This window comes from Cervus elaphus, chromosome 33 (assembly GCF_910594005.1).
Source record: "Cervus elaphus chromosome 33, mCerEla1.1, whole genome shotgun sequence".
Lineage (NCBI taxonomy): Eukaryota > Metazoa > Chordata > Mammalia > Artiodactyla > Cervidae > Cervus > Cervus elaphus.
In genome coordinates, this window is record NC_057847.1 from 12,266,686 (window position 1) to 12,286,000 (window position 19,315).

Below are 19,315 nucleotides of genomic sequence, written 5' to 3' on the forward strand. Positions count from 1 at the left end.
ATGAACATTTATTGAAAACTTCCTCAGCACTCGGTGGCACTGGGAATACAGGTGAAGAAATAGTGCTTTGAATCTAGTAGAGGAATCAGACACGTGGGCATATTATAACCTGCTATTATAAAAGCTAAAATAGATGTCATCTTATTAGGAGCTTGGGTCCAACTTAATTCTTAATTTCTAAACAGTAATCTATTTAGACTAGGTTAGTCACTGATGATAAGAAACATTTTAGGTTCTTCTAACCTTTCAAAATATTTTCAATGGTATAACAACATTTTATTTTCAAAACAACCCTGCCCCATATGTAGGACTATGTTTCCTTATTTGGCAGAAAGGAAATCAATACAGTCAATAATGAGAGATACATTAGAAGCATCAGAATCAAGACTGTTAACTCAGAAATTTTGACTATTTTCTTTTCATGACTAGAGGATAACACATATAGTTTGCAAGCTAAAATCCTATATACTAATTATTATTTTATTTCACATATTTTTGGTGAACTCTAAATTTTTATTGATAATACTAGAAGAGAAAATCTCTTATCCATTGTCTCTAAAGCATCTTTTTCTGAAAAAATTATTCTAAGCTATGAATTGCTCATTATCAAATGAAATGATGATGAAATTTATTTTTGTCTATTAGAACCTACCAAGAAAACTTTCTACAGAAGAAAACAGACACAGTGTGAAGCCTGAAAGAATATATTAGGTGCTTATACACAATGAAAATTGCTCCCTAATCAAGGATACCATACTTTTCAACCTACTTACATCTTGCCAGCTGAATTGTAAGTACAGCAATCATGGGCTTACTGTATATCTGAATTAGATAAAAACTGCATCACTTTCTTTGTGCTTGGTATATAGTAAATCCTCAATAGATACATGGGAAAGATTTGGGCAAGAAATGTCAAAAAAAAAAAAAAAAAAGAGTGCTAAAAGAAAAATCTTATCAATAAGTCATCAAGTTCCACCTTGCCCAAAATCAAACAAATTAGAAAATAGCAACAATAATAAAATCACACACACACACACACACACAGCTAAATAGAAGCAACACATACATTTAAAGATAAACTTGTCTCACATTTAAAAAACTCTGACTCTGCTTTTTGCCAGCGCTACCTGTATAGTCTTTGAGTTATCTGCTCAGGGACTTTGCAGATAATTAATTTATCCAAGATAGAGACAACTCTCTGGAATGCAATCTTTATCACTTTTTAAACCAGAAAGAGCATTACCTACTCATAGATGGCACCATTATCAAATAAGTTTAACTGCCTTTAGAAGCTGTTTATATATTTCAAGCCCTACCTATGGGCTAAAATAACCCATAAAGCAGTAAATGAAAATTAAGCTGGAAAAAAAAAATATGTGAATTAAATGAGGGGGGTGATAAATAAAATATGCAATGAGAGTTGAGAAAGGCCTCTAAAACTTGTGAGGAAAAATTATTTCTCATTTATCATTGATTATTTCATCAAGGCCAAAATACACGGGGGGTCAACTGTGAGCGACACACTGGGCTAGCATTTTGGGTTCCCAACCACTGTACTCCTTGTGCCAAAGGAATTTCTTACTATATGCAAACTAGCCATCTGTTTTTCCCCAAATGCCTGACATGCCTTCAAGTTCCATCTATGGGTCGGGCACGCATCCTCCCACCAGAAGTGTGACCTACCAGGAAGCACGTGGCATAACTCTGAGCCTTTGAGGAGACTGGAGTGAGCACTTGAGCCAAGACTGTCTTCTAAGGTGTAAGTGGGGACCCGGTGTCAAAGCTCCACGTAAACGAAGCAACAGTGGGTTACCTGGACCGAGAACATGCTCTAGACTCTGAGCTCTGACAGGAAGATGATCGGACTGTTTGGAGCAGAAAATAACACACAGGGAGAAGATGCTTAATAGATGTTATGAGGCAATAGAACTCATGAAAAATGACTGTGAGTGATCAGAAACTGATTCAGAAGAAAGGAGAGAAACATAAAAAGAGAGGAGGTTGGTAGTGGCAAGAAAAGCAGACTTCATTCCTGCAGCAGAGAATCAACTCTGTCACTAGGGGCGGAGAGGGAATCGGCTCAGAGCTGTACTGGTTGGTCTGCATTTCTGAATCTCAGGCATTTTCCCTTGCTCCCCTTAATGGCTGGACACATGACTGGGACTTCTGTCTTCTTCATTTCTAAATATAACCTTACTGAGGACGCCGAGTGAGCCTTTTCCTTGCATCAGTTCAGTTCAGTTGAGTTGCTCAGTTGTGTCTGACTCTTTGAGACCCCATGAACCGCAGCACACTAGGGCTCCCTGTCCATCACCAACTCCCGGAGTTTACCCAAACCCATGTCCAGTGAGTTGGTGATGCCATCCAACCATCTCATCCTCTGTCGTCCCCTTCCTCCTTGCATCAAAAGAACCTAATTCTTGTGGCTGGGCTCCAGAGTCACTTAAGGAATGAATCTTAAAATTACAAATGAACAAAACTTCACCATATATAACATTGTAAAAATGATATTTTTCTGTATAAAATTAATACATTCTCAAAACAGTAATGCTGAAGAAGCTGAACAGTTCTATGAAGACCTACAAGACTTTTTAGAACTAACACCCAAAAAAGATGTCCTTTTCATTATAGGGGACTGGAATGCTAAAGTAGGAAGTCAAGAAACACCTGGAATAACAGGCAAATTTGACCTTGGAGTACAAAATGAAGCAGGACAAAGGCTAATAGAGTTTTGCCAAGAGAATGCACTGGTCAAAGCAAACACCCTCTTTCAAGAACACAAGAGAAGACTCTACACATGGACATCACCAGATGGCCAACACCAAAATCAGTTTGATTATATTCTCTGCAGCCAAAGATGGAGAAGCACTATACAGTCAGCAAAAACAAGACCGGGAGCTGACTGTGGCTCAGATCATGAACACTTTATTGCCAAATTCAGACTCAAATGGAAGAAAGTAGGGAAAACCACTAGACCATTCAAGTATGACCTAAATCAAATCCCTTACAATTATACAGTGGAGGTAAGAAATAGATTTAATGAACTAGATCTCATAGATAGACTGCCTGAGGAACTATGGATGGAGGTTTCTGACATTGTACAGGAGACAGGGATCAAGACCATCCCCAAGAAAAAGAAAGGCAAAAAAGCAAAACGGCTGTCTGAAAAGGCCTTACAAATAGCTGTGAAAAGAAGAGAAGTGAAAAGCAAATGAGAAAAGAAAAGATATACCCATTTGAATGCAGAGTTCCAAAGAATAGCAAGGAGAGATAAAAAAGCCTTTCTCAGTGATCACTGCAAATAAATAGAGGAAAATAATAGAAGGGGAAAGACTACAGATCTCTTCAATAGAATGAGAGATAGCAAGGGAACATTTCATGCAAAGAGGGGCAAAATAAAGGACAGAAATGGTAGGGACCTAACAGAAGCAGAAGATATTAAAAAGAGGTGGCAAGAATATACAGAAGAACGGTACAAAAAAGATCATCACGACTTCAGATAATCACGAAGCATCACTACAAACAAAGCTAGTGGAGGTGATGGAATTCCAGTTGAGCTATTTCAAATCCTGAAAGATGATGCTGTGAAAATGCTGCAGTCAATATGCCAGCAAATTTGGAAAACTCAACAGTGGCCACAGGACTGGAAAAGATCAGTTTTCATGCCAATTCCAAAGAAAGGCAATGCCAAAGAATGCTCAAACTACCGCACAATTGCACTCATCTCACACACTAGTAAAGTAATGCTCAAAATTCTCCAAGCCAGGCTTCTGCAATACGTGAACTATGAACTTCCAGATGTTCCAGCTGGTTTTAGAAAAGGCAGAGGAACCAGAGATCAAATTGCCAACATCCAATGGATCATCGAAAAAGCAAGAGAGTTCCAGAAAAACATCTATTTCTGCTTTATTGACTATGCAAAGCTTTTGACTGTGTGGATCACAATAATCTGGAAAATATTCTTCAAGAGATGGGAATACCATACCACCTGACCTGCCTCTTGAGAAACCTACATGCAGGTCAGGAAGCAACAGTTAGAACTGGACATGGAACAACAGACTGGTTTCAAACAGGAAAAGGAGTATGTCAAGGCTGTATATTGTCACCCTGCTTATTTAACTTATATGCTGAGTACATCATGAGAAATGCTGGGCTGGAAGAAGCACAAGCTGGAATCAAGATTGCCGGGAGAAATATCAAATACCTAAGATATGCAGATGACACCACCCTTATGGGAGAAAGTGAGGAAGAACTAAAGAGCCTCTTGATGAAGGTGAAAGAGGAGAGTGAAAAAGTAGGCTTGAAACTCATCAGAAAACTAAGATCATGGCATCTGGTCCCATCACCTCATGGCAAATAGATGGGGAGACAGTGGAAACAGTGTCAGACTTCATTTTTTGGGGCTCCAAAATCGCTGCAGATGGTGACTGCAGCCATGAAATTAAAAGACACTTACTCCTTGGAAGGAACGTTATGACCAACCTAGACAGCATATTAAAAAGCATAGACATTATTTTGCCAAAAAAGGTCCGTCTAGTCAAGGCTATGGTTTTTCCAGTGGTCATATATGGATGCGAGAGCTGGACCATAAAGAAAGCTGAGCACCAAAGAATTGATGCTCTTGAACTGTGGTGTTGGAGAAGACTCTTCCTTGAGAGTCCCTTGGACAGCAAGGAGATCCAACCAGTCCATCCTAAAGGAGATCAGTCCTGGGTGTTCATTGGAAGGACTGATGCTGAAACGCCAGTACTTTGGCCGCTTGATGTGAAGAGCTGACTCATTTGAAAAGACCCTGATGCTGGGAAAGATTGAGGGCAGGAGGAGAAGGTGACAACAGCAGATGAGATGGTTGGATGGCATCACCGACTCAATGGAGATGAGTTTGAGTAGACTCCTGGAATTGGTGATGGACAGGGAGGCCTGGCGTGCTGTGGTCCATGGGGTCGCAAAGAGTCATACATGACTGAGCGCCTGAACTGAACTGAATGAAAAGGAAAAAGATTCACACAAATTGACATAGCTCAAGTTATAGGAAACAGTGTAGTCTCCAAAAAGAAAATATGCCTATATTTTGTAGACATCTGTTCTCCTACAGCTAATTCAAAGCAAAAACAAACAAACAAATCTTTGCTATGATTTTTTATTCTTTATTACAATAATAAAGCAAAGAGTTTAGCTATGTCTTCTGTGCTTGTTATGTGTGAAACATTTTTTTAAATCAAGGCTAAATGAAATGTATTCATAGACTGTATCAATATAGCAACAAATATAATACATTATTTTCAATTTTAGGGATTTTCCAACACCAAGATAGTCCAGACTTTTTTCCTAGATTTATCTTTATTTACGTGTTCGATTTTATTTTCCTATATTATAAAAACTAGATGCAGAACTTTTACTATACTTAAAAATCATATCTTCCAGCTGGGAAGAAGGAAGGAATATGAGAAAAATGAAAAGAGAGGGTCAAAAGGGAGAAGAAGAGAGGACAGTGTATAGAAAGAATGTAAAGGAGAAATACAAGGAGGCAGCGAGGGGAGGAGAACGGAGGCTGAGGACAAATGGTTGCAGCACGCCTTGACGCATCTCCACATCCTCACCCAGGCTTCACGTCGGGTTCCTGCGCCCCAGCCTAGAGCCGAAGTACAGAAGCCAAGAGAGCAAACAGGCTTTCCGTTTCTCATGCATCGATGTCGGTCACTCATCCTACTGACAAAGGTCATGTCGATCGCTCTGACTCACAATCTCCCGCCTCCCAAAGCTGCCCACTCTGGTGAGGACCCAGATGCCCACATTCCTCATCGTGTATCTCTTCTCTAGGCTTCAATATGTAACTGTTACAAACTTGGTACCTGATCTGGGTTCCTGGGATAATGCTGTCCTTCTGTCCACCTCTAGAACTGGAACGTGACAAATAAATTTTATTTTATGACATGGGCTCACCCAGACTTCAAAAGAAAAGCAAAATAACACACAAACACCTGTGACAGCCCAGGAACACATGCATTAAACACCATCTGATTCTCCACGGCTGCGCCGGCCCACAAGGTAATGCTCCCTGTTGCTTCATCCTGAACTCCTGGAGGTGATCCATTTTCTCAAAGGTGCCTGGAGGTATCCGGGGTAACCTTGGACCCCAGGGTTCTGTGCACTCACCGGAACGGCACTGTGTACCCCGTGGTTCTGGCAACTTCCCCAGCCCCTGCCCTCTCCTCTGCCCTGCCCAGTCCATTCACACAAACACTAAGAGGAAAATCTTAACCAAAATTCATTTATTTAAGCAATATTTATTGAGAGTTGGGGATATGTCCAGACAGTAGTGATATGGTGATGAACAAATAACCAGTCCTCAAATAATTTATGTTCTATTTATCTGCATATATAAACTAAAATCTAACTACATGCAAAGGTAAAATCGTTGTCTGTTTGTTACTGCAATATATAAAAACCTGTGAGCTCTCTTCCTAGAGACAGACTGCTCCAAATTAGTTGGGTTTCATTTGAACACGCTGAAGTTTCATGAACCTGGTATTCTGAACATGCTGCTTAGGATGTAAAATCTTTACTTTCCACTGTGAATTCTCTCACAGACATCTCTGCACCAATAAACTACCCAGGTAATCCTGGGAATCTGAAAGTGTTTTCAGTGGGCACTTCTCCTCCATGTAACTTCCCCTCCATGTGAACCCCCACATGCCAAGAGGACTTTCTCTGGAATTTGCAAGCCCTGCATTGCAGAAGAGCTTTCAATCACTTGAACACCATCAGCAGGATGATACAATAGGAGACAATACAGATTTGTTTAACTATATAGCAAATGATTCCTCTGAGAAACACACAGGGCAGAAGGCTAGTTCTAAATAAGACAGATGATAAAGTAACCATAGCATGCATTAAGCCTACTGCCTATAGATTGAAGATTTTTAACATGCCTTTTAAAAGACTGCAATGTTAGATTTGGTATGTTTAATATAACACAGTCCACACCAGCCAATATTACACAAGCATAAGTATACCTAGCAAGACCACTGCCACTAATCAGCTCCCAAAGGTGTCACAAACTAGGCAGGTCTAAGTCAACCCTTATCTTCGTGACTGCCAAAGCTGCTCTGCTTCCAAATTTTTCACCTAGGAAAATGTTGCCAGCTCGTCAAGTTACATCAGATTTCTTCTCTTTGCTCAACTCCCTATATCCCATCACCACATCATGTCCATTTTATTTTCAAAAGAGCTCTAGAATCTATTGCATCCTCTCCATTCTGTCTGCACTTTCCTAGTAACACTATGCCTTGAACATTGGACAAAATTCCCTTACCTATATATTTTCCCCAGATCTTGCCCTATCTCCTGGCAGCAATAGCTCGGAAATGCATATCTTGATTCCCCCCATCCCCTATTAACTATCCTTTAGTGCATCCTTGGAGTCTGCAGGGAAAAATTTATATTCCTCCATAATTTGGTCCCTGTTAACATTGCTAAACCCCACTCTCATCAACCACGACTTGATGAGCATCCACTGCTTTCAATAATTTCTGTCCAATGGATTCAATTCCTTGAATGACCACAAAGATATTGCAAAACATCTATGAATCCACAAGTACAACAAATACCTTCTATAGACTAAAAATGTCACATATGGAGACACTGTAATTGTTCAAATGTGTAAAAATAAACTTTTAAAAGTATCAAAGTCAAATAGATGCTATAATTCTGAATCCTCACAAGTACAAGTGACAAAAATAATATTTTCTAAGAGAAAAAAAAAACAGGCAATTATGTTAATAGAAAAGATATTAAGAATTGGAAAGGAGATAATTTTTCAAAATTTAGTATTTCTATCATTTTTAGGAAATCAAGAGTGGAAATCAATCACTTAGACAGCTATATCTTCCACCTGTCTTTAAAATAAATGTGCTTCTTTTTTTTAACTAGACAGAACCCACCTCCTGTTACACATCAGTTTTTTTTTCTGTTTCTACTCTTTTCCTTTAACTGGTTGGAAGTAAGTGATGATAATTCTCCAGATGCTTCAACTGTCACATATTTGATAGAATAAGCCACTGTGCACATCAAAGGAATCAAAGAATGTTCTACTCTTTTGGCCAGTATTACCTAGCAGCCTTCTAAATCAGATAATCGAGAAAGAAATGAAAAGAATCCACACTCCTCAATGTTCAGAGGCTTGCGAAAGAAACACAGTCACTTAATGCCTTGGCATATGATTGTATGTAGGTTCTCTTTCTGTGAAAGGCCTGGAGGTATTGATGGATATAAATTTAAGACTTTAGAAGAACAAGAACAGACTTATTTATAAGTCCCTCAAGGACTAATAAGGAAATAAAATTGACATCTGTTCAATGTCAAAAAGACTCACAAGCATCCAGTATTTTGTTTTGTTTATAAACTTGTGTAGGTAAGACATCATCAATTATACCACCTGCAGAAATAAGTCACTTACACATGTAGAACAATGCTTCTCAAAATGAATTCTGAGAAACACTAATTCTATAAAACGCAGGTGTTTTACACACACACACACACACACACACACAAACCCTCAGTCAGAAGGTTTCCATAGTCAAATATGTTTGGAAAACATTTGGATAAATAAATTTAAACAACGTTTTTACTGTGTTATTTCTCATGTTTTTAAAATACTTTTATGTACTTTGAGGTTCCAAAAGTATATCATAATATGATTCCTTATTTTACTTCACCAAGAAAACACTTTTCCTTAGAGTATCTTCAGAGTTTTATTCATAGTGCTCTCAGAAAAATGAGAAGATAGAGTTAGTTTCATGATTAATAATTTTATTTCCAGAAAATATGACATTTATTACAACTAAACTCTTGATTACAATGCACAAGACTCTGACATGCAAGTAGTCATAAGCTTATAAAATCAAATTCACAAAGAAGCCATTAAATAATTTTTATTTTTAAAAATTGAGCTGACAATCGATATCAGCATTCATAGAGAACATTTTGCCATTAAGAAGGAAAGAGAATTAAATTTGAAAAGACAGGTAATCATGAAGGAAACTAGGTTTTGTTCAAAGTCCCTTTGAATTAAGAGAAAAATTATTGAATATAAATGACATGTATATTTTCTTAAAAGAAACATGCCTCCTCCCCATTAAAATGGGATAATCATTAGCATATACATCAGACACGGTGAACACCTAGTTGTTTTCTAAGCCAGATTACCGAAAGCTTCCTGCGTGTGTCAGTTTGCCCCAATATTTTTTTTCTCATGCAGTTAATCTACAAAAAAGAACAACCTAGATTTGCTTCAGGTGTGAACACCTGACAAATCACAACAAACATCAAATGCACAATGTCCAAAAATATTCTCCATATTTTTTCTGTGAGGATATTGATAAAGTCATAACAATCTTTTCAAAATGCACATAAGGTCTAGTCATTGGTGGCTTCTGACCCCACTACAGGCCTACATAAGCTGTCCCACGTTTTTGCTCTCTCTTCCCCTCCCTCCCTTCCTTCCTCCCCCCTTTTCTTCCTCCTCCAATGCATCCACAGTAGTCTTTTTTCTCTCCTTCAAACAAGCAGGGTCTTTCCTGTCTTAGGGTCTTTGCATTACCTTTTCCTTAGACCTTCACGTAGCTCACGCACCTTCCCATCATTCAACCTTCTATTCAAAGGTCACCACATCCAAAATACATTTCTAGTTGGACCACTGCTCTATAATATTCCACTCCCTCCTCTCTTACCCTGGCTTATTTTCCTTTCTAGTGCTTCAGTAGCCTAAATTTGTTCACTGTCTGCTTTCTTCACTAAAATGAGAAAGAGACCTCTTAGCTTTTCTCTCTACTCCTTAAACACATGCTTTTCAAATCTACTTGTAAATCAGAAACCCTAAAAGGTTTTAAGATGTACAAATGCCTGGGCTCTATGAATTTCTAACTTAAATAGTATGAAATAAGGCTTACACATGTGTTTCTTGAAAATGACTACAGAGAAAGGTGTCTGGGACATAGTAAGTGAATAAATGAAGGAGTAATTGAAATAAACAAAGAACCTACTTCCTATCAGATACATTTACAGGGATCTCTCCCTGACCATGCATTGGTTAAAAATCCACCTTCCAGTGCAGGGGACATGGGTTTGATCCCTGATCAGGGGGAAAAAAAATCCCACATGCCGCAGGCCATCTAAACCCATGTACCAAAACTACTGACCCTTTGAGCCGCGACAGCTGGAGATAAGGCCCACACACCACAGCTAAGATGCCATGTGCCACAACTAAGACCCAACACCACCAGCTAAATACATGACATTATTTTAAAAGTTTGAAAAAACACCTTTACAGGACAGACCATATTTTGAATGCTGCATACAATATTTAGCATTTAATATCTAATGGCCAAGATATCTACATCATCTGCTCGATATTACACAAAACAACAACAGTTTAGAAAGGCAAAGAGCTTCAAATTGCTAATTTGTTGGGGAAAATAACTAAGTTTTCAAGTTTATGTCACCATAAAAGAGGAGCTCTGTCCAAGACTTCACTGAATAATAATAGCCTTCAGTTGTGTGGTAATTCTGGATATATTAAAACCAAGACTGTGATTTGAGCTACTTACTTTTCAGTTTGTATAACTTGCCAAAAATATTAACTATCAACTTCCGCAATAAAATTTCTAGAAGGCAATTTGTGTCTTATTGCCCTGCAACAAAGTAAGCAGGTCATAGCCTCCAATCCTTCCAAAAACAGCAGCCAAACAGCTTCTACTTCATCTCTTCCTCCAGCATCTCCCCAGACAAGAGCAGAGGGATCACACAGTGTACCGCCTGACCCAACCAAAACTCGAATGGCTCACCACTGGCTCAGTCAACATTAATAATTAAATCAATCTGCCTGTTAAATGAGAGTAAAGGTTTCACAGGTGGAAGCAGTTCTTACTGCCAAAGGGCTTTCCACAATTTGACACATCCAATATTTGGTGCCAGAAATGGTGATGAAAACCTTGGGATGTTTCTAGTAGAGGAAATTTTCATTGCGTGAAAGATCAGTGTTAAAAGAAAATGCAGAGTTGTTTATAGTGCTCAATCAGAATTCTTTAAAAGCTACGCTGAATACATATAGACTTCTGGGGTTGCGATTTGAAGATCTTTCTTTTTAAAAATTATTAGCAGTTCAGAGTGGAAGTGAAGCCTGTTTTGGTCAGAATACATTTTTAATCATGAGTGACACCGTTTGTAACTAGAGAATCTGAGAATGAACTAGGTAAAATCATCAGAGTAAACCAGCGGGGCACTAACTACTGGATGTCAAAGAGAATTGGAGATCAAGAGGTGGTGGAGCTTATTTCCACGGGGGAAACAAAATTCTCCAACATCGAAGAGTTCACATCGAGTTACAAAATGTCAACAAATCTTGATAATCAAGACTTTTTTAAAGCAACCATGGCCGTGAAACATGGAACAATCACAAAATAAACACTGACAGCCACTACATTTAGCTAGCCCAGAACCTTTTTCCTATTCTATTTACTTAGCTAGTCTTTCCTTTCTGTGATAATGACTCTGATATATAACCTGCACAATCCCTAATGCTTACAAATGTATATAAGTAACAAATTGAGTTCGCTTTTTTCTTTTTATTAAAGCATATTTGATTTACAATGTTTCGCTAATTTCAGGTCAACAGCAAACTGATTTAGTTACACGCACTTTTTTTTAAATATTCTGTTCTCTTATAGTTTATTACAAAATACTCGGTATAGTTTCCTATGCTATAGAGTAGGTCCTTGTTGGTTATCTATTTTACATATAGCAGTGTGTACATGTTAATTTCAAACTTCTAATGTACCCTCCCCCCTTTCCCCTTTGGTAACTGTAACTGTGTTTTCTAGGTCTGTGAGTCTCTTGCTCTTTTGTAAATAAGTTCATTTGTATCTTTTTAGTTGTTATTGTTCTTCAGTTGCTATGTCCAATGCTTTGTGACTCCATTGACTGCAGCACACCAATCTCCTCTGTCCTTCACTTTCTTTTTTAGATTCCACATTAAAGCAATATAATCCGATTCCTGTCTTTGTTTGGCTTACTTCACTTAGTATGATAATCTCTAGGTCCATCCAAGTTGCTGCACATGGCATTTTTTCTTCTTTTCTATGGCTGTAATATTCTATTGCATATGTACATCAAACTAGTCAATCCAGGTGGTGCTAGTGGTAAAGAACCCGCCTGCCAATACAGGAGACATAAGAGACTTGGGTTTGATCCCTGAGATGAGAAGATCCCCTGGAAGAGGGCATAGCAACCTACTCTAGTATTCTTGCCCAGAGAATCCCCATGGACAGAGGAACCTGGTAGGCTACAGTCTATAGGGTCACAAAGAGTCGGACACAACTGAAGCAACTTAGCACACAAAGTCAGTCCTAAAGGAATTCAACCCTGAATATTCATTGGAAGGACTGATGCTGAAGCTGAAGCTCCAATACTTTGGCCACCTGATGCGAAGAGCCAACTCATTGGAAAAGACCCTGATGCTGGGAAAGATTGAGGGTAGGAGGAGAAGGGGGTGAAAGATGGTGAGATGGTTGGATGGCATCATCAACTCAATGGACATAAGTCTGAGCAAACCCGGGAGATAGTGAAGGACAGGGAAGCTTCGTGTGCAGCAGTTCATGGGTCACAAAGAGTCAGACATGATGTAGTGTCTGACTGAAGAATCATATACATACAGACCAGATTTTTTTTTTCAGCGGGGAGTGCAAATGCTATCCCCAGCTGCCACAAGCTATGTGTTCAAGTTTCCCACGTTTGGGGAAATCATAGGAATCCATACACCTTCAGTTCAATGGATGAGACTTGCCCTGGGAAAATCACCCTGTAATCAGGTATATACCACTTTATCCATTCACCTGTCGATGAACACCTGGGTTACTGCCATGTCTGGGCTATTGTAAACAGTGCTGCAGTAAACTTGGCGGTGCATGTGTCTTTTCAAATTACACTTTTCTCCAGATGTATGCCCAGGAGTGGGATTGCAGGATCATACGGTAACTCTACTTTTAATTTTTTAAGGAATCCATATACTATTGTCCATAGTGGCTGCACCAATTTATTGATACATTCTCACCAACAATGTAGGGGAGTTCCTTTTTCCTCACACCCTCTCCAACATTTATTGTCTATAGACTCTTTGATGATGGTCATTCTGCCTAGAGTAACGTGATATCTCATTGTAGTTTTGATTTGTATTTTTCTCTAATGAGTAGAGGAAAAAAACTACTTATTTTCTCTACTAAGTATAGATGTTAAGCATCTTTTCATGTGTCTGTTGGCCATTTGTATGTCCTCTTTGGGGAAATGTCTATTTAGATCTTCTGCCTATTTTTTTTATTGGATTGTTTGTTTTATTGACATTGAGTTGTATTGAACTATTAGTATATTTTGGAAATTAATTCATTCTTGGTTGCATCACTTGCAAATACAAATCTAACAGTATCATTTATGTCATGTGAAAAAAACATTATATGGAAAAAGAACGATCAATTATTCTAGGCTTGTCATCTCTCTTCAGGAAAATTAAATTAAATACTAAATGGGCATCATTTTTTAATTCATATAGCTCATATCCATAACTAATAAGCCACTTTTATTCACCACCACTTTTATTCAAAACAATATAATCACAACCCTATTAAAGGTTTTGATTTTGCAGGTTGTAGAATCATGAGGCAAGCATAATAACAAATGTATTTATTAACCCACTAGAGGTGAAAAGCATTCTAAAAAAAATTGGTTTAGATCGATAGATTATTTGAGTTAGTAGGTAGGAGCTTATGTCAGTGTTTACACTCTCATTTCAGGGGCTGTTAAACATAATCATAGTACCATTTATTTCTCCTCCATAGCTTGTATCAGTCTGAAGCCTAATTAATTATCAGTGACTAACTACATCTGCTTTACTCATTATTATTTTTCCAACATTTGGTACAATGCCTGGCATGGAATCATAATTCAAAACAAACCTGTTGAAAGAGTAAATTAATGTTAAAAATATATAAGAAGTGAAAACAGGGTGGCAGCATATCAGTTTGTAGGTACCTTGAAATACATACTTGAAATTTTTATATATTTCTTTGGCATCCAAGTTCAATTTAAAATATTAAATTTATCTATAAAAATTATCTTTGATAAGCCTTCCAACATATCTTTGTAAATATCTTATAACTATGTTGGCATTTAAAGAAATCAAAAGGAATTTTTTATCTCTTCTCAAAATAAAAAGACCTAAAAGCCATAAGAATATAATTGAATCCATTATCCATAGGGCTTCCCAGGTGGTGCTACTGTTAAAGAACCTGCCTGCCAATGCAGGAGACATAAGAGATACGGGTTCCATCCCCGGGTCAGGAAGATCCCCTGGAGAAGGGTGTGGCAATGTACTCCAGTATTCTTGCCTGGAGAATCCCATGGACAGAGGAGCCTGGTGAGCTATGGTTCACAGAGTCACAAAGAGTCGGGCATGTCTGAAGCGATTTAGCACACATGCATCCACTATATAGCTGAGATACTAGACTGCTTATTTTTTAAATGTACTAATCACTCAATGTTTTCTGATTAGAAATGGATGTCCAAAAGATGCTCAAGCATCAGTAATCATCAGGGAAATGCAAATCAAAATCACAATGAGATATCATCTCACACTTGTTAGAATGGCTATTAGCAAAAAAAAAAAAAAAAGAAAAACAAATGGTGGCAAGGATGTGGGATTATATTGATGGGAATATAAATGGTGCAGCCACTGTGGAAAACTGTATTCAGGGTCCTCAAGAAATTAACAGAACTCTATATGATTCAGCAATTCTACTTCTGAGTATTTATTTGAAGAAAACAAAAACAGTAACTCAGAAAGATAACTGCACTGTCATATTCATTACAGCATTATATACAAAAGCCAAAATACGGAAACAACATAAGTATCTATCAACAGAAGAATGGATAAGGAAAATGTGAGACATGTAATTCAGCCATAAAAGAGAATGAAATCTGGCCAGTTGAGACAACATAGTGACACCTTGAGGGCATTATGCTAAGTGAAATAACTTGGGCTTGGAAAAACAAATACCAAATGATTTCACTTACATATGGAATATTAAAAAGGCAAAAACAAGGTTGTAGATACAGAGAACAGATTGGTGGTTTCCTATAGCAGAAGGTGGGTGGTAGGCAAAATGAATGAATGAAGGGGATCAAAAGTTATAAACTTAGTGACAAAATAAATAAGTCACAGAGATGTACAGCATGACAACTGTAGTTAATAAAACTGTATTGCATATTTGAAAGTTGCAGACAGAGTAGATCATAAAAATTCTCATCTCAAGAAAAAATAACCTGTAACTGTGTATGGTGATGAGTATTAACTAGACTTACTGTGGTGATCATTTCACTATACATCCAGATGTCAAACAGTTATGTTGTACAATTGAAATTAATAGGCTGTTTTATGTCAATTGTATCTCATATTTAAAAATAAATAAAACCTAACAGATTAAAAAAAATGTCCAAAGTTCAAGCTTTTAATCAAACAATAAATGTTGTAAAGAATGGTCTCAAACACAATTGATATTAGAAACCATCTTATTTCTTTACTTTTCTTCATGTAAAACACTGTGCAAGAAGTAAGTAGTCTTAAATTTTATAATGTGCAAATTCTAATATTATTGTTGTTCAGTCGCTAAGTCACGTCCGACTCTGCAACCTCATGAACTACAGCATACCAGGTTCCTCTGTCCTCCACTATCTCCTGGAGTTTGCTCAAACTTTTGTCATCCAACCATCTCATCCTCTACTGCCCCCTTATCCTCCTGCCCTCAATCTTTCCCAGCATCAAGGTGTTTTTCAATTAGTCGGCTCTTTGCTATCAGGTAGCCAAAGTACTGGAGCTTCAGCTTCAGCATCAGTCCTTCCAATGAGTATTCAGGATTGATTTCCTTTAGGATTGACTGGTTTGATCTCCTTGCTGCCCAAGGGACTCTCAAGAGTCTTCTCCAGAACCACAATTCAAAAGCACTCAGCCTTTATGGTCCATCTGTCACATCTGTACATGACTACTGGAAAAACCAATACTTTGGCAATATGAAGCTTTTTCAACAAAGTGATAGCTCTCTGCTTTTTAATATGCTGTATAGGTTTGTCATAGCTTTTCTTCCAAGGATCAAGCGTCTTTTAATTTCTTGGCTGCAGTCACCATCCGCAGTCTCTTAAAAATGGTTTTTATTTCTATCATAATTTTTAAGGAAATAACAAAATGTCACAAAAACAAGCATATATGTATACATCCTTTTAGTCTGTGATTTTATTGCATTTCTCCCACACCTTTGTTTTTAAGATCCTATGATTATTCTTAAAAATAAACATACCATTTCTATCCTTTTTCCAATCACCTCAAAAATATTAACAAATATTTATTAACCTTAAACTTAGTATTTTGTAGAAAATTATTAAGCAATCAGGCAAATGTAGTGGTTTAGGTTTCAACTCCATGTATTAACTCCTGATTTTATTTGTCATCTTCCTTTTGTAGGAAGCAACCCTTTTAGAACTATGGTAGCAAGAAACTATTCAATATGTTCTCGAAGATCTATTTAACCTACATTATTAATGTAGAACCTTTCTTTCAATTTCTATTTTCCCTCAAATATTTCTATTTGCTTTTCTTTCCTTTTGCACCTCAATTTACATGATATTATCAAGAAATAGTTCTCCTAAGCCACATCTCACAAAAGTTAAAAATATACAGAATGCAATACTTCTTGGTGCCAAGCTGGTTTGCCTTTTTGTTTGGTACTGTATAGCCTTAGCCCACCTAAAACAAGACCCAGAAGTGTGATCTACCATCCAACTGCCTCCTCCAGTATATCCCAGTATACACAGTGATCAAATGTATATTTTTCATCTAAGACCTATCACGTTAGTTAATCTTCTTGGCTGGTCTTATTGGGTAGACCTCACCACCTGTTTACCAACAGAAGGATCCTGATGAATAAGTTTTATCAAGATATAAGGTTATAAAGAAGGTTCTGAATTTTGATGAAATGAAAAGGTTTTCTCCATATTCAGAACTATACTTCTCATGACCTAAACAAGATTAAAAAGTGAAAATTTTATTCAAATCATACAGGGTATCAAGGATGCATGTTTACATCATGTTTATACTCAGTCGTGTCCGACTCTTTGCGACCCCATGGACTGCAGAATGCCAGCCTTCCCTGTCCATCACCAATTCCCAGAGCTTACTCAAACTCATCCATCAAGTTGCTGATGCCATCCAAGCATCTCATCCTCTACGCCCCCTTCTCCTCCTGCCTTCAATCTTGCCCAGCATCAGGTCTTTTCCAAGGAGTAAGTTCTTCACATCAGGTGGCCAAAGTATTGGAGTTTCAGCTTCAGCATTGGTCCTACCAATGAACACCCAGGACTGATCTCCTTTAGGATGGACTGGTTGGATCTCCTTGCAGCCCAAGAGACTCTCAAGAGTCTTCTCCAACACCACAGTTCAAAAGCATCAATTCTTCGGTGCGCAGCTTTCTTTAGAGTCCAACTCTCACATCCATACTTGTCTACTGGAAAAACCATAGCTTTGACTAGACGGACCTTTGTCAGCAAAGTAACGTCTCTGCTTTTTAATATGCTGTCTAGTTTGGTCATAGCTTTTCTTCCAAGGAGCAAGCATCTTTTAATTTCATGGTTGTAGTCACCATCTGCGGTGATTTTGGGGCCCAAGAAAATAAAGTCTTTCATGTTTATATACATGAATATAATTTAATGTAATAAATGTACAAAGCTAAAGAGACCATGATTCATCAATTATATATATATATATATAAATAATTTTACTTTTCTAAATGTTGTATAACTATGTGCTAAAACCACACAGTATTAAAATGGATTCTAAAGGTAAATTTTTAAAAACGTCATCACTTAAAGCAATTAATTGCTTTTTCTTGGTCTAGAAAGTTATCCATCTGAATCTCTGACAAGGTCTTCCTTCTATTTTCTCTTTTCTCTTAGTCTAGGAGGTTTAATGGTGTCCAAGTAGTTCACAGCTATATGAACATGTTCCAAAAACTTCCCAGATGACCTAAAACTGCATGTAATATTAGATGTGTTCATAGGTATTCTGAATACACTCTCAAAAGGGTCTATGACCCCAATATGTTAAGAATTCCATTTAGCATTTATTGTTTCTTCAGTGCCCAAGCTGAAATAAATTTGTAAATGGTTTAAATAAACACACACACACACACATTAGTAAAATGGGTTAAAAGACTTCAAAAATATTTCTCGTAGTTTCTAACTTGACATAGATAAGCAAATACATGCAAATACATTTTCAAGTACAGTGATAGCAATACTATATCAAAACACAAGAGTCACAGACAAGAATTCCTTAGAGAACACCTTAATTTGCTTACTTGCCCTGCTGTGAAAATGGCCTGCTGATGCTTTACAGAGATTTGTGCCCATAGTCAAGAGTTGCTCTTACTTTTTTGTGGCACAACAAGCAAAAGCTAGTCTTAGCTGACTAGCTTGATAGAACCAAACAAAACAAAGCATAAAGCATCCTTGGAAAATCAAGTTTGACTGGATATTTTGACAAGAAAGAAATGGAGGGAGGGAGTGAAGGGAAATGAAAAGAAAGGGGGATGAAAAGAAACAATAGTTCTTACCCGAATAAATAAAAGATCTTTCAATCCAATGCTGGCAATTTCTCAGGTTTACAGAATGGGTTTTTCACTAGTGAATTTTTAACCTGTGTTCTGTTGGTACTCTTTTATTTTCTCTGATGAAGTACTTGCCTATCTTACTTCTGCTCATCAGCCTTTTACATCAGTTTTCTATTCAGTCTTTCGGGGTGGGAGGTGTGGGAAGAACTACCTGTCAAGTCTCCTTTATTGCAGACATAGTTTTGTTATTTGAATAACTTTCTGATTCATGTGATGTTTATTCCTGTGTATCTTTTTTAACTTCTACAATTTTGTGCTGGAATGAAATATGGAAGAGTAAAAAAGAGTAAAATATGTATATTTTAAGTCTTTAACTTCAATAAAATATACATAACAAAGAATTTACCATCGCGACCATTGTCAAGTGTACACTTCAGTAGTAAGAACATTCACAGTGCTGTGAATCCAGCTCTAGGACACTTATCGTCTCGCACAAATGAAACTCTATATGCCCATAAATATCAGTCCTCCATTGCCAGCCCCCAGTCCTCTTCAGTTCCTGATAAGAATAATGTATTTCTAATAGATGGGAGAGTATGAACTCATGGAGG

At 37.5% G+C, this 19,315-nt stretch overlaps 1 protein-coding gene and 1 pseudogene across 3 annotated transcripts in view; both read right to left on the reverse strand.

The window, feature by feature from the left end:
• GULP1 (GULP PTB domain containing engulfment adaptor 1) overlaps positions 1 to 19,315 on the reverse strand; it is a 313,902-nt gene that overhangs the window by 215,704 nt on the left and 78,883 nt on the right. The window lies entirely within an intron of this gene.
• LOC122688804 lies at positions 12,731 to 12,866 on the reverse strand (annotated as a pseudogene).